The following is a 12,973-nucleotide window of genomic DNA, read 5'->3' as shown; positions in this document are numbered from 1 at the left end:
ATCAATAGAGTTCAGAACTGTATGAAACTCCAGCCTGTTTAATTCTCCGCAAATGAGAAGGAAAGCATTCCTTTCATATCTTAAGCATGCTCCTGATATTATTTGTTTGCAGGAATCCCATTTTACACCAACTTCCCACCCCAAGTACTTGCATCCCTGCTATAACACGTTTTATTCCTCTGCTTTCCCTACTAAATCTCGTGGAGTTGTCACCCTAGTTAAGAACTCCTTTCCCTTTCAGGTTACTGACACCAAAATTGACCCCCAGTGAGGTTATGTGATCTTGATGTGCCTCTTATTTGATACTACAATATGTGTTGTTAACTCTAACGCTCCTAATGATGACCCTATTCCATTTTTTTTAAAGTATTTATGATGTATTGCTCCCATTGCAATATCAACACTTGATTTGGGGCGGGGACATTTAGACGTCCAAAACATCACTCTACTCGTATTACCAAGGTACTAAGCTCACTTTCCATTACGGATACATGGAGTGAACATAATGAATCACAAATGGGTTACACTTATTTCTCACAGGCTCACCATCTTTATACTCGCATTGATATGATTTTTTCCTCTACTAGCTCCCTCCCCTTCCTAGCTTACTCTAGGCATCTAGTATCGGCTTGGTCTGAGCACGACACGGTTCTGGCCGAATTTGATTTCTCTAAACGGGGGCGCCTGCCTTTCCCATGGAGAGTTAATGAATCCCTACTTTCTAATCCCACTGTACAGTCACAAATACTGTCCAAACGTACTCAATTTTTCAAGGATAATGTCACACCTGATGTAACTTCTCATACTGTATGCCTCGCTCATAAAGCGTTTATTAGAGGTAGGCTTATAGCAAAAGCGTCTAAACATAAGAAGTAACGGTCACAAGCACTAACTGTCTTAGAAGCTAAACTTATTCGCCTTGTGGCAGCTAATCAACGGTGAACCCTCCCTCTATCTTACACGGGCCATCAAAGATACGAAACTCTAGATTGATATGTTATTGACCCATACTGCTGAGAAAGGCCTTCACAGTCCAAATATTACAAATGGGCTGATAACCGGATAAAAAAAACTAGCCCAGCAATTAAAAGCACCTCAAAGAGTTAACCAAGTTTTTTGCTTTCAAACTCGCCCTGGCCAGGTCACCTCTAACCCGGATCGTATTTATGCAGCTTTTAGCTAATTTTATCAATCTCTGTATGCTAATCCTACACCCCCAGCTGAGACTGCGGTGAGGGACTTTCTTGCTACTATTGATATCCCCCACTTATCCCTGACTGACCTCGAAATACTTAACGGTGAGATTACCACTGAGGAACTAGAACTCACGATTAAAGAATTGAAATCGGGTAATGCCCCAGGCCCAGACGGGTTTACCGCCTTGTATTACAAAAACTTTTCTCAATCCTTAACTCCTCACATGCTTAATTACTGTAACGATTTGATGAGGGGCCGGCCCATGACTACTGAATTCCTCTCTGCTATGATTACAGTTATACCTAAACCTAAGAGGGATCCCCTCCTACCCGGAAATTAGAGGCCAATTTCCCTTCTGAATTTAGACACCAAAATATTTACGTCAATTCTTGCTAGAAGGTTAAACAGATTTTTAACTCAACTTATCCATAGAGATCAGGTGGGTTTTATTCCGGGCAGGAAAGCTCCTGACAATGTTAGGAAAATTCTTAATATCATCAATTCAGCTAATGCCTCCAATGAGAAGATGGTTCTCCTGGCCCTCGACATTGAAAAACCTCCCTCCCGAATTTGTTGAAAGCTTTGTACTCCTTCTCCGCAGTCTCAGGTCTCTGCATAAACCAGTCTAAATCTGAAGCCCTCTATTGCAACGTTCTACCTTCCTTTCAGAACCTTAGAGATTCATTTTTGTTTCTGTACTCAGAAATGTTTTCTTCCTTATTTAGGTGTATCCCTGACCCCGTCCCTTGACACTTTATATAAATATAATTATCCTCCGTTATATAAAGCCATCCGGGCTGATCTTCTTAAGTGGGCCAAACTACCTCTCTCTTGGATAGGTAGAATCCATTCGATTAAAATGGTAATTCTGCCCAGACTCCTTTATTTGTTTAGAACCCTCCCTATCCCTATCCCTATTCCTATTTGAGATTTACAAGCCCTACAGAAAAACATTATTAAGTTCATATGGAACAATAAACGTCCCCGGATATCGACGCACATCATGTATTTCCATAAAAGATCTGGTGGTCTTTCAGTTCCAAATTTGACTAAATATTATCCAGCAGCTAGAGTGGCCCAATTATTGCATACCCACCTCCCACCTTATAGTGCACCGCTATGGGTCTCTCGGTCTCTCTCGAGTTGGCCCAGCTATCTCCTTACTCCTGGGGAGTTTTGATATGGATGACGTCACCCCTGCCATCTTCTCTGAAAAACCTATCCCTACTGTCACATCACTCGTTACTCCTCTGGTGGAAGGTTAGATTTAAGCACGGTCTTCAATCTCGTCACTCACCACTGACTTCTGTTTTAGGTAACCCACATTTCCCCCCAGGGTTACAAGGTACTAACTTTGGCTGATAGTCGTCTAAGAATCTTACTAGAGTACATGCCTTTCTTACAGGGGGACGTCTGATGACACATGCTCATTTTATTACCACCTTTAAGCCCTGCCCTTCTGAACACTACAGAGCTGCTCAACTTTTATCATTCCTTCAACAGCTGACCCCTACATAGGATGAGCTGACATATACAGGGTGGGCCATTTATATGGATACACCTAGATAAAATGGGAATGGTTGGTGATATTAACTTCCTGTATGTGGCACATTAGTATATGGGAGGGGGGAAACTTTTCAAGCTGGGTGTTGACCATGGCGGCCATTTTGAAGTCGGCCATTTTGTATCCAACTTTAGTTTTTTCAATGTAAAGAGGGTTATGCGACACATCAAAGTTATCGAGAATTTGCACAAAAAAACAATGGTGTGCTTGGTTTTAACGTTACTTTATTCTTTCATGAGTTATTTACAAGTTTCTGACCACTTATAAAATGTGTTCAAAGTGCTGCCCATTGTGTTGGATTGTCAATGCAACCCTCTTCTCCCACTCTTCACACACTGATAGCAACACCGCAGAAGAAATGCTAGCACAGGCTTCCAGTATCCGTAGTTTCAGTTGCTGCACATCTCGTATCTTCACAGCATAGACAATTGCCTTCAGATGACCCCAAAGATAAAAGTCTAAGGGGGTCAGATTGGGAGGCATTTCTTTTGCGGTGTTGCTATCAGTGTGTGAAGAGTGGGAGAAGAGGGTTGCATTGACAATCCAACACAATGGGCAGCACTTTGAACACATTTTATAAGTGGTCAGAAACTTGTAAATAACTCATGAAAGAATAAAGTAACGTTAAAACCAAGCACACCATTGTTTTTCTTGTGCAATTCTCGATAAGTTTGATGTGTCACATGACCCTCTTCCCATTGAAAAAACTAAAGTTGGATACAAAATGGCCGACTTCAAAATGGCTTCCATGGTCAACACCCAGCTTGAAAAGTTTTCCCCCTCCCATATACTAATGTGCCACAAACAGGAAGTTAATATCACCAACCATTCACATTTTATTTAGGTGTATCCATATAAATGGCCCACCCTGTACTACTGTTGAGAGGCTTGTAATATATTGATTTTCTCGAGTGGGCTTATTGTCTATGCTATATGGTATTTTTAATGCTCTCCCTTCTGATACTAAACTTCCATATATGATGAAATGGGAGGAGGACATGGGTACCAGCCTTTCCGCTGCACAATGGAAACAGTGCTGTGATATGATAAGTAAAGGTAGCTGGCAGGTTTCCTTAGTAGAGACCTCGATTAAACTTCTAGAGCGTATTTAGTTCCAACGCGCCTTCACTCATTTTATCCCACGGTCCCTTCCAGCTGCTTCGGAGGTTGTGCGTCTGAGGGATCTATGTATCATACATGGTGGTCCTGTCCCCAAGTTGCAGCTCTTTAGAAAGGTGTCTGTTCTTTGATTTCTGACTTTTGTAAGTTTAAAGTACCAAACTGCCAGCCCATTTGTCTTTTGAGGGCAATACCTCCCCGAATGCCTAATGCTAGATTTAAACTTGCCCAATTTATATTACTAGCAACTCGGATTTATACTGCATCGAAGTGGCGTACTGCTGGCTTGTACCTTACCGCTGTTATAGGCCGCTCTGAATCCACCACCCCCTTCTGCACTGTAGGCGATAAATGGCCGGGTACGTTCCGTGCCCGGCCATTCACCGCCTTTCAACTACTCAAGCGGCGCGATTACTTCTTTGCACCACTTGCGTCATTGAAAGGCGCTGATTGACAGGGCAAGTCATAGTGTCCTGCCAATGAGCGCCTTTCATAGGCGCAAGCGGCGCGATGACGGCATCGCGCCTTCATCTATGAAAGGTGCTGATTGGCAGGGCAGAATGACTTGCGCTGTCAATCAGCGCTTTTCAACAATGCAAGCGGCGCGAGGACGTCATCGCGTAGCTTGCGTTGTTTAACCCCAGCAGACCTGCTCAGAAGAGAGCAGGTCTGCATTGCCACAGGATGGCGCGGGAACAGGATTAAAGTGAGTATGTAAAGTTTTGTTTTTTTGTATCCTAATAAAAATATGAGTGATATTATCTACAGGGGAGGCTCTAGCTACAGTGGGGGCTATATACAGGGGGGGTCTATCTACAGAGGTCGGCTCTATCTACGGGGGGTTATATACAGAGGTCGACTCCTTCAAGGGGGGCTATAGACTATCCACAAGGGGGGGCTATTATACAGGGGTGGGCTTTAGTGGAGCACTATATGGGGAGCTATATGTGAGTCACTATATCAAGGGGTGAGCTATATGTGCAGCACTAATTATAGGGGGAGATATATGCAGGTCACTATCTACAGGGGTGGGCTATATGTTGGACACTGTATACAGGGGTGGGCTATATGTGGGCACTATCTACAGGGATGGCTATATGTGGGACACTATCTACAGGGGTGGCTATATGTGGGACACTATCTACAGGGGGCTGTATGTGGGGCACTATCTACAGGGGTTCTACGGGGGTCACTATCTACAGGGGTGTCTATATGTGGGGCACTATCCACAAGGGGCTCTATGGGGGGGCACTATCTACAGGGGGCACTGTGTGTGTGTGACACAGTGTATGGTGCTATTATAATTAGAGGTGCAGTGTATGATGCTATTATATTTAGGTGCGCAGTGTCTGGCTCCATGATAACTGTATCTTTGTTTATAGGTGCAGAAATGTTTGAACAGTGAGAAGCTGAAGACATCTAAGTTGCAAACTGCAGAAATGGGCTGTGGCCAGGAGAAGTCATCATAGAGGTCTGGACCGGATGGTGAAAAAAAGAGAAAAAGAACAACTAGAATCTGAGATCGTCACTGGTGAGTCACTTAATGTAAATGTTTATTCTGCCTCTAATCAGCACTGTAGTAACTGTATGATCTGCATCGAGATGATGGGTGGTATGATTCCTTATCTTTGTTTGGGCCATGCTGGGAACTGTATACAATTTAGTGCAAACCTATACTGCAGGAGTTGAACTAAATTGAGCTGTATTTGTACTGATCTTGTATTTATGTACTGAGCTTGGTTCTGGCACTGTATATATGTACTGAGCTTTGTTCTGGTGCTGTATATATGTACTGATTGTAACGTCTATGGCCATGGCCCGTCGTTCTGACTCAAACCTCGACGGCCGTGGGCATGGACATCTTACCTGCACGCAGCGTCGTCCTCCTGTGAGGCGCCGGCACTCACTTCTGGACGTCGAGACTATCTCCGGCAGGCGCGCGCGCCCGCGTGTGCACGGTCTTAAAGGGCCAGTTTTGGCAATTTTGCAGGAAGTCTGCAATCTAGCCCAGGATGCTCTGGGTTATAAAAGGGGCTCTATTTGTTACCCATAGTTTGTCGTGCTAATGGTCTCCCAGTGTCTTCCAGTTTCCCAGTGTACCTTGTTCCGGTATCCCGTATCCTGTTTCCATGTTACCAAGTTCTAGTGCCGTGCTGTGCTGTTGCCGTGCTGTGCTACAGTCTCGCTTGATTTGCTACGCCTCACTTGACGTCTTCCCGCCGCCTGGTCCAGGACGTACCTGCCTCGCTACTGTCTACGTTGCCTCAGGTATCCTTGCTGAACTATTGAACTCTGTACTTACCTGTTTGGCCAGCTGCCATCCCGCTACGCGGTACGGCCCAGTGGGTCCACACCCCACTTCGTGACAGTACGCTCTGGCCATTGACTCCGCTGGTCAATTCAAAGGCTTGGCACCCTCCCAAGCCATGCAGATGGACCTGCTGGATCTCCGAGCTAGGCTGCCTGTGCCGCTACATCTGTCTCCTCCATGTCCTCCTTTAGTCTTCTGAACACCGGTAAATACTTCTTATAATGTTTTAAACTGCAAGGTTTTCTTGATCGATTTTGTACTAACCCGATAATTTTACTTTCATATATGTTTGCATGTTTTTTTCTTATGTGTTCATTCTGTACTTCCTGATAACTAGTACATTTTATTCAGGCTCTATAATCCATCATCTGTTTTACGTATCTCATGTTTTTCTAATTGTGACTGGTTTCCCGATGACGTCATTCACATCTGTTTTTATCTGTGTATCTGATTGTTTGCATTTGGCGTTTTTTTGCCTTTGATCCCCTCCCCCTCATCCACATGTGTATTTAAAGGAACAGTGTCATCACAAATTATTTTTTTATATGTTAAAGATGTTAGTGCTTTATTAAAAACGTTTATATTCATTTGTGTGTTTGTGTTTTACTTTTTCTTATTTTTACACTTTTTCTTCCCTATGGGGGCTGCCATTTTTTGTTCCATTTCTGTCTGTGTCGATTAACGACACATACAGACATGGAATACGGCAGCCACAGTCCCATAGGGACTGCGAACGGCTCCCGTCCCATTGACTTCAGTGTACGGCGTCTGTGTGGGAACTGCGCATGCGCCGCTCCCACACAGTCCAATTCGAAATTGGCGCCGTCCGGCGCCATTTTCCTGTGGACCGGAAGTCGCGGCCGGACAGTAATATTACTACTTCCGGTCGCGGCTTCCGGATTTGTGCACTTGGACCAGCGGCAGCAAACGGAGCGGACGGGCCGGAGGGAGCCGCGGCGGCAGGAGCAGGTAAGAGATTTCAATGTATGTTCGTGTTTGTGTGTGTTTACTACTGTATGTAAACCTACTACACTGTGTGTTAGCTCAAAAAATGGCGACACACAGCGTAGGAGGTTACACCGTTCAAACCCCTCGTTTATCCCGGCACTAGCCAGGATAAAGGAGGGGGGGATGCTGAGAGCTCACTAGAGCGAGGGCTTTTAACCCATTGTTGCAATGCTGCAATTTTGGGAATAGCTCCATCTAGTGACCAAAAATGGGTAGTATTATAAATTAGAATTAATTTATAATATTTCCTGACTATTTCCTGACTCGTGAAAAAAATAAAAAAAATTTGAACAATGTTTAATCACCCACACACTAAATGTTTAATTTTTAAAAAAAAAACATGTTTTTCTGGCAACACATTCCCTTTAAGGTGTGTGTTCAGATTTGTTTTTACTTAATCTTGGCCTGATGAAGACGCAGGTTCTGCGTTGAAACGCGTTGCCCTTCTTTTGCATAATAAATCTACTGATTATTATCACTCTGCTTATCCTTCCTTTTGAGTAGCACTTTCCTATATCCAATTTTTAACATATATTTAAAAAAATATATATACTTTTAAATTGCTCATCAAAGTCATGTCCGCCAGGTGTTGCTCCGTCTAAGAGAGTATCACCTTTATGCCAAGCTGGAGAAGTGTGTATTTGAGAAGAAGTCTCTATCCTTCCTGGGCTTTATCATCTCCGATCAGGGCCTCAAGATGGACCCCCAGAAGGTAAAGGCTGTCCTGGAGTGGCTACGCCCCCAAGGCTTAAGAGCCATACAACGCTTTCTAGGATTCGCCAACTTCTACCGGCTGTTCATCCCCAACTTCTCATCTTTGACTGCTCCTATGTCCACCCTCACTAAGAAGGGTATGAATGCCAAAATGTGGACTCCGGTGGCTGAAGCCGCATTTGAATCCTTAAAAAAAGGCCTTCACGTCTGCCTCCATTCTGTACCATCCTGATGTATCCCTACAGTTTTCGTTAGAGGTGGACGGCCTCCTCGGTTGGTGCTGGTGCACTGTTGTTCCAGAGAGGATCAAAAGGCAAGGCTGTGGTATGTGGCTACTATTCTAAGCTGTTTTCTTCCGCAGAGCGCAACTACTCGATTGGGGATCAGGAGTTACTGGCCATCAAGCTGGCTCTGCAGGAGTGGAGACATCTACTGGAGGGCGCGGTTCATCCTATCCTGATCTTCACGGATCACAAGAATTTGACCTATCTACAGACGGCCCAGCGGTTGAATCCTCATGAAGTCAGGTGGTCGTTGTTCTTTGCTCGGTTCCGGTTCGAACTCCACTACCAACCTGCCGACAAGAATGTGAGGGCCGACGCCTTGTCTAGATCTTTTGAAACTGAGGACGCCATGGAATCTCCACAGACCCATCCTGCATCTTCCCTGTGAATCCCCTGCAAGTTAGAGACATTCCTCCGGGAAGGACTTTTGTGCGTCTGGCAGACAGAGGAAGAATTCTTCGCTGGGGTCACAGTTCTAAGATGGCAGGTCACGCAGGTGCTCGTAAGACCCAAGATCTAATCACCCGTCAGTTCTGGTGGCCCACGCTACCCAAAGACGTTATGGACTTTGTCTCCTCATGCACGGTATGCGCGGCAAATAAAGTTGCTCACTCCAGACCTGCTGGCCTCCTCCATCCACTGCCTGTGCCCGTTGCCCCCTGGCAACATGTCGCTATGGACTTTGTCACGGATCTTCCTTCTTCTGCGATTTGCAGTGTGATCTGGGTGGTGGTGGATCGATTTTCCAAGATGGCTCATTTCATTCCCTTGACCGGCCTGCCGTCTGCTACGCGATTGGCTAACCTCTTCATACAACACATCTTCCGTCTGCACGGCTTGCCCCTGCATATTGTCTCGGACCAAGGGGTCCAGTTCACCTTGAAGTTTTGGAGAGCACTCTGCTGCCTCCCCGATGTAAAATTGGACTTCTCTTCGGCCTATCATCCCCAGTCCAATGGGCAAGTCGAGAGAGTTAACCAGATTATAGAGAACTATCTACGTCACTTTGTTTCCAGGCGCCATGATGATTGGGTGCAGTTGCTGCCGTGGGCAGAGTTCTCTTATAACAACCACAGTGAGTCAACCACTTCCAGTCCATTCTTCATCGTCTACGGTCAGCATCCTCGTATGCCTCTTCCTGTTTCTACTATGTCCCAGGTTCCTGCAGCCAACTCGACCTTCAGGGACTTTCTACAGATATGGCAACAGACCCGATCTTCTATCCTGTTGGCGGTGGACCGCATGAAGAGAAAGGGTAGACACTAGAAGACGAGAACCTCCCCAGTTTCGAAGTAAAGGAGATTCTGGCTACCAAGAAGGTGGGAGGAAGGACATTTTATTTAGTGGATTGGAGGGGGTTCGGCCCAGAAGAGAGGTCTTGGGAGCCAGAGGAGAACATCGATGCTCCTGTCCTTGTGAGGAAGTTTCTGTCCCACTCTGGTCCCAAGTAGAGGGGGCGTAAGAGGGGGGATAGTGTAACGTCTATGGCCACGGCCCGTCGTTCTGACTCAAACGGCCGTGGCCATGGACATCTTACCTGCATGCAGCGTCGTCTTCCTGTGAGGCGCCGGCACTCACTTCCGGACATCGAGACTATCTCCAGATGGCGCGCACGCATGTTCTTAAAGGGACAGTGTGCACATTTTGCATGAAGTCTGCAATCTAGCCCAGGATGCTCTGGGCTATAAAAAGGGCTCTGCCCTCTTGCTCTTTGCCAGAGCGTTGTTTGTTACCCATAGTTTGTCGTGCTAATGGTCTCCCAGTGTCTTCCAGTTTCCCAGTATACCTTGTTCCTGTATCCCGTATCCTGTTTCCGTGTTACCAAGTTCTAGTACCGTGCTGTGTTGTTGCTGTGCTGTGCTACAGTCTCGCTTAATTTGCTACGCCTCACCTGATGTCTTCCCGCCACCTGGTCCAGGACGTACCTGCCTCGCTATTGTCTACGTTGCCTCAGGTATCATCGCTGAACTATTGAACTCTGTACTTACCTGTTTGGCCAGATTCCATCCTGCTACGCGGTACGGCCCAGTGGGTACACACCCCGCTTCGTGACACTGATCTTGATTCTGGAGCTGTATATATGTACTGAGCTTTGTTCTGGTGCTGTATATAGCTACTAAGCTTGGTTCTGGCACTGTATATATGTACTGAGCCTGTTTCTGGAGCAGTATATATGTAGTGAGTTTTGTTCTGGTGCTGTATATATGTAATGAGCTTGGTTCTGGTGTTTTATACAGAACTATATTGCTTGTAAAATGTAGAAATGATTTTATGCTCGCGTTACATAAAAAAAATTGGGAAAAAATGACACCTCATTGATTGTTCGGGAAAACAAACATGGCGAGGGGGAAGGAGGTGTCGGGAAAGAGGTTCGCGGGGGGGGGGGGTCAGGGTGCGCCAAACCTGAATCTTTGCCCCGGGTGCTGGAGAACCTAGCTATGCCTCTGATTTACCATAAGGTCTGGGGCCCATGGCTCACCTACTCCCATGCACCTGATTTGCCCTATGCCGTTACTCTCTGGTACTTTATTTTGGCATCAACTTTTGACTCTATAACATCTTCCTCTATTTTTATATGATGACTTATTGTACTTGCTGTCACGATGCAGGGTGTGGACCCACTGGGCCGTACAGCGTAGCGGATAGGCAGTTGGCCAACCAGGTAAAATACAATGTCTATAGTCCAGAAAGGGTACATGTGGGAATGTAGACAGTAGCTGTGATTCAGGCTTAAGATAAGGCTTCGGCAGCAGACAGACACCCGGTGGGTGTAACACAGCAGATGCAGCGGAAGACACAGCTCGACTTCAACTCTAGACGCCACAGAGGCAAAGTAGCACAGGATACAGGGTACAGGTAGTAGGAACGGGTGACACTGGGAACTGGAAAACACTGGGAGACCATTTGCAAGACAAACTTTAGGTATACAACAATGCTCAGGCAATGATCAAGAGGGCAGAGCCCTTTTTATAGTCCAGCAGCATTGTGGACTGATTGCAGATTACCTACAATCGCGCGCGCCCTGCGGGAGACAGTCTCTGAAGCAGGAAGTGAGTGCCGGCATCTCCCAGGAGGGAGATGCCGCCGAGAACTCACATGTCCATGGCCGCGGCCATCAGAAGGTAAGTCAGAACTACGGGCGTAGCCATAGACGTTACACTTGCTCTGAATAATTGACTGTGTGTAGAACTTCATCGCCATGGCTCTTTTTGTTCGATTTTGTTATTTAATCTTTATTATCCTTTCCTCTGTCCCTCCTCATCCCCACTCCCCTGTACTTTTGTCCTTTATCTTGTCTCCTATTTTGTCCCCCTGTGTGGGGATATCCAATGTTATGTTTTAACATTTTATATTTCATTTTATTCCAATAAATACCTTTTGAAACTAAATTTGGTATAACCGGAATCGTACTGAGACGCAGAATAAAGTTAACATGTAATTTATATTGCGTGGCGAACGCTATATAAAAAAATCTAAAAAAACGATGCCAGAATTGCTGTTTTTTGGTCGCCTTGCCTCCCAAAAAAAGGATAAAAAGTGACCAAAAAGTCATATGTACCCCAAAATGGTACCAATAATAACTACAGCTCGTCCCACAAAAAAAATCAGCCCTCATACCACTACGTCTATGAAAAAATAAAATAAGTTAAGGCTCCCATTCAGAAAATAAAAATATGCAGTTGTGCAGGCCCGAGAGGAACATTTCTTCTGTTTCAAGCGGCGATTTATCAAGGCCCTAAAATTAGGGAACCAGGAAGGGGAGGACTCAAACATATCTGCTGGAAGCAAGGGTGCCCAAATTATACCAGGGCAACACTTTCCCAGCAAAATTCTCCAAACTGCAAAGGTGCAGGGTGTAGACCAAAAGGGGGATAAGAAAGGACACCATTTATCAGTGCGCCACTGGCCTGTGCAGAAAGGATTGCTTCACAGTGTAACACATGTCTATTTTATTGTTTTTTTTTTACCCCATTATTATAACACCTGACTATGCCCCTTATGTACTCTGCCCAGCTTATATATGCCCCCACATTATAAACTAACATACCAATAAAACTCTAAACAAATTTACTACCAAGCAAAATCCACACTCCAAAAGCCAAATGGCTTCCTCCCGTCTGAACCCTACAGCGTGTCCAACCAGCAGTCTACTTCCATAAGTATGGAATCGCCAAACCATTGAGAACCCTTTTAACAATTTTTGGGGTGTGTGTGTCTCCAGTGGCACAAGCTGGGCACGACATATTTGCCACTGAAATGGCATATCTGGGGAAAAATAGAAATTTTTACTTTGCACCATCCACAGCGCAATTATTCATGCAAAAGACCTATGGGGTGAAAATGCTCACTTCAACCCTTAATATATGCCTTAACGGGTGTAGTTTCCAAAATGGGGGTCACTTCTCAGGAGTGTCTTTTCTTATTTCACATTAGAGCCTCTGGAATTGTGAACCAATAATTTGTAAGTCGCCAAATTAGGCCTCAATCTCGAACTTTTCACTCCTGAGCCCTGTCGATCGTCCAGGCAAAAGATTAGGGACACATGTAGGGTGTTTCTAAAACCGGGCAACACAGCATAATAATTAGAGAGCTGTCTTTTAATGGTGGCTCAAGCTGGGCACCACCTATTGGCATATCTATGGAAAAATTGCCATTTTCACTCTGCAACATAGAGTGTACATGAATTTCTGTAAAACACCTGCAGGGTTAACAATCTCACTACACCCCTAGGTGAATATCTTGAGGAGTGTAGTTCTCAAAATGGGGTCACTTCTT

The sequence above is a fragment of the Rhinoderma darwinii genome, chromosome 1 (assembly GCF_050947455.1).
Source record: "Rhinoderma darwinii isolate aRhiDar2 chromosome 1, aRhiDar2.hap1, whole genome shotgun sequence".
Lineage (NCBI taxonomy): Eukaryota > Metazoa > Chordata > Amphibia > Anura > Rhinodermatidae > Rhinoderma > Rhinoderma darwinii.
Note: the sequence above shows the minus strand (reverse complement) of the source record.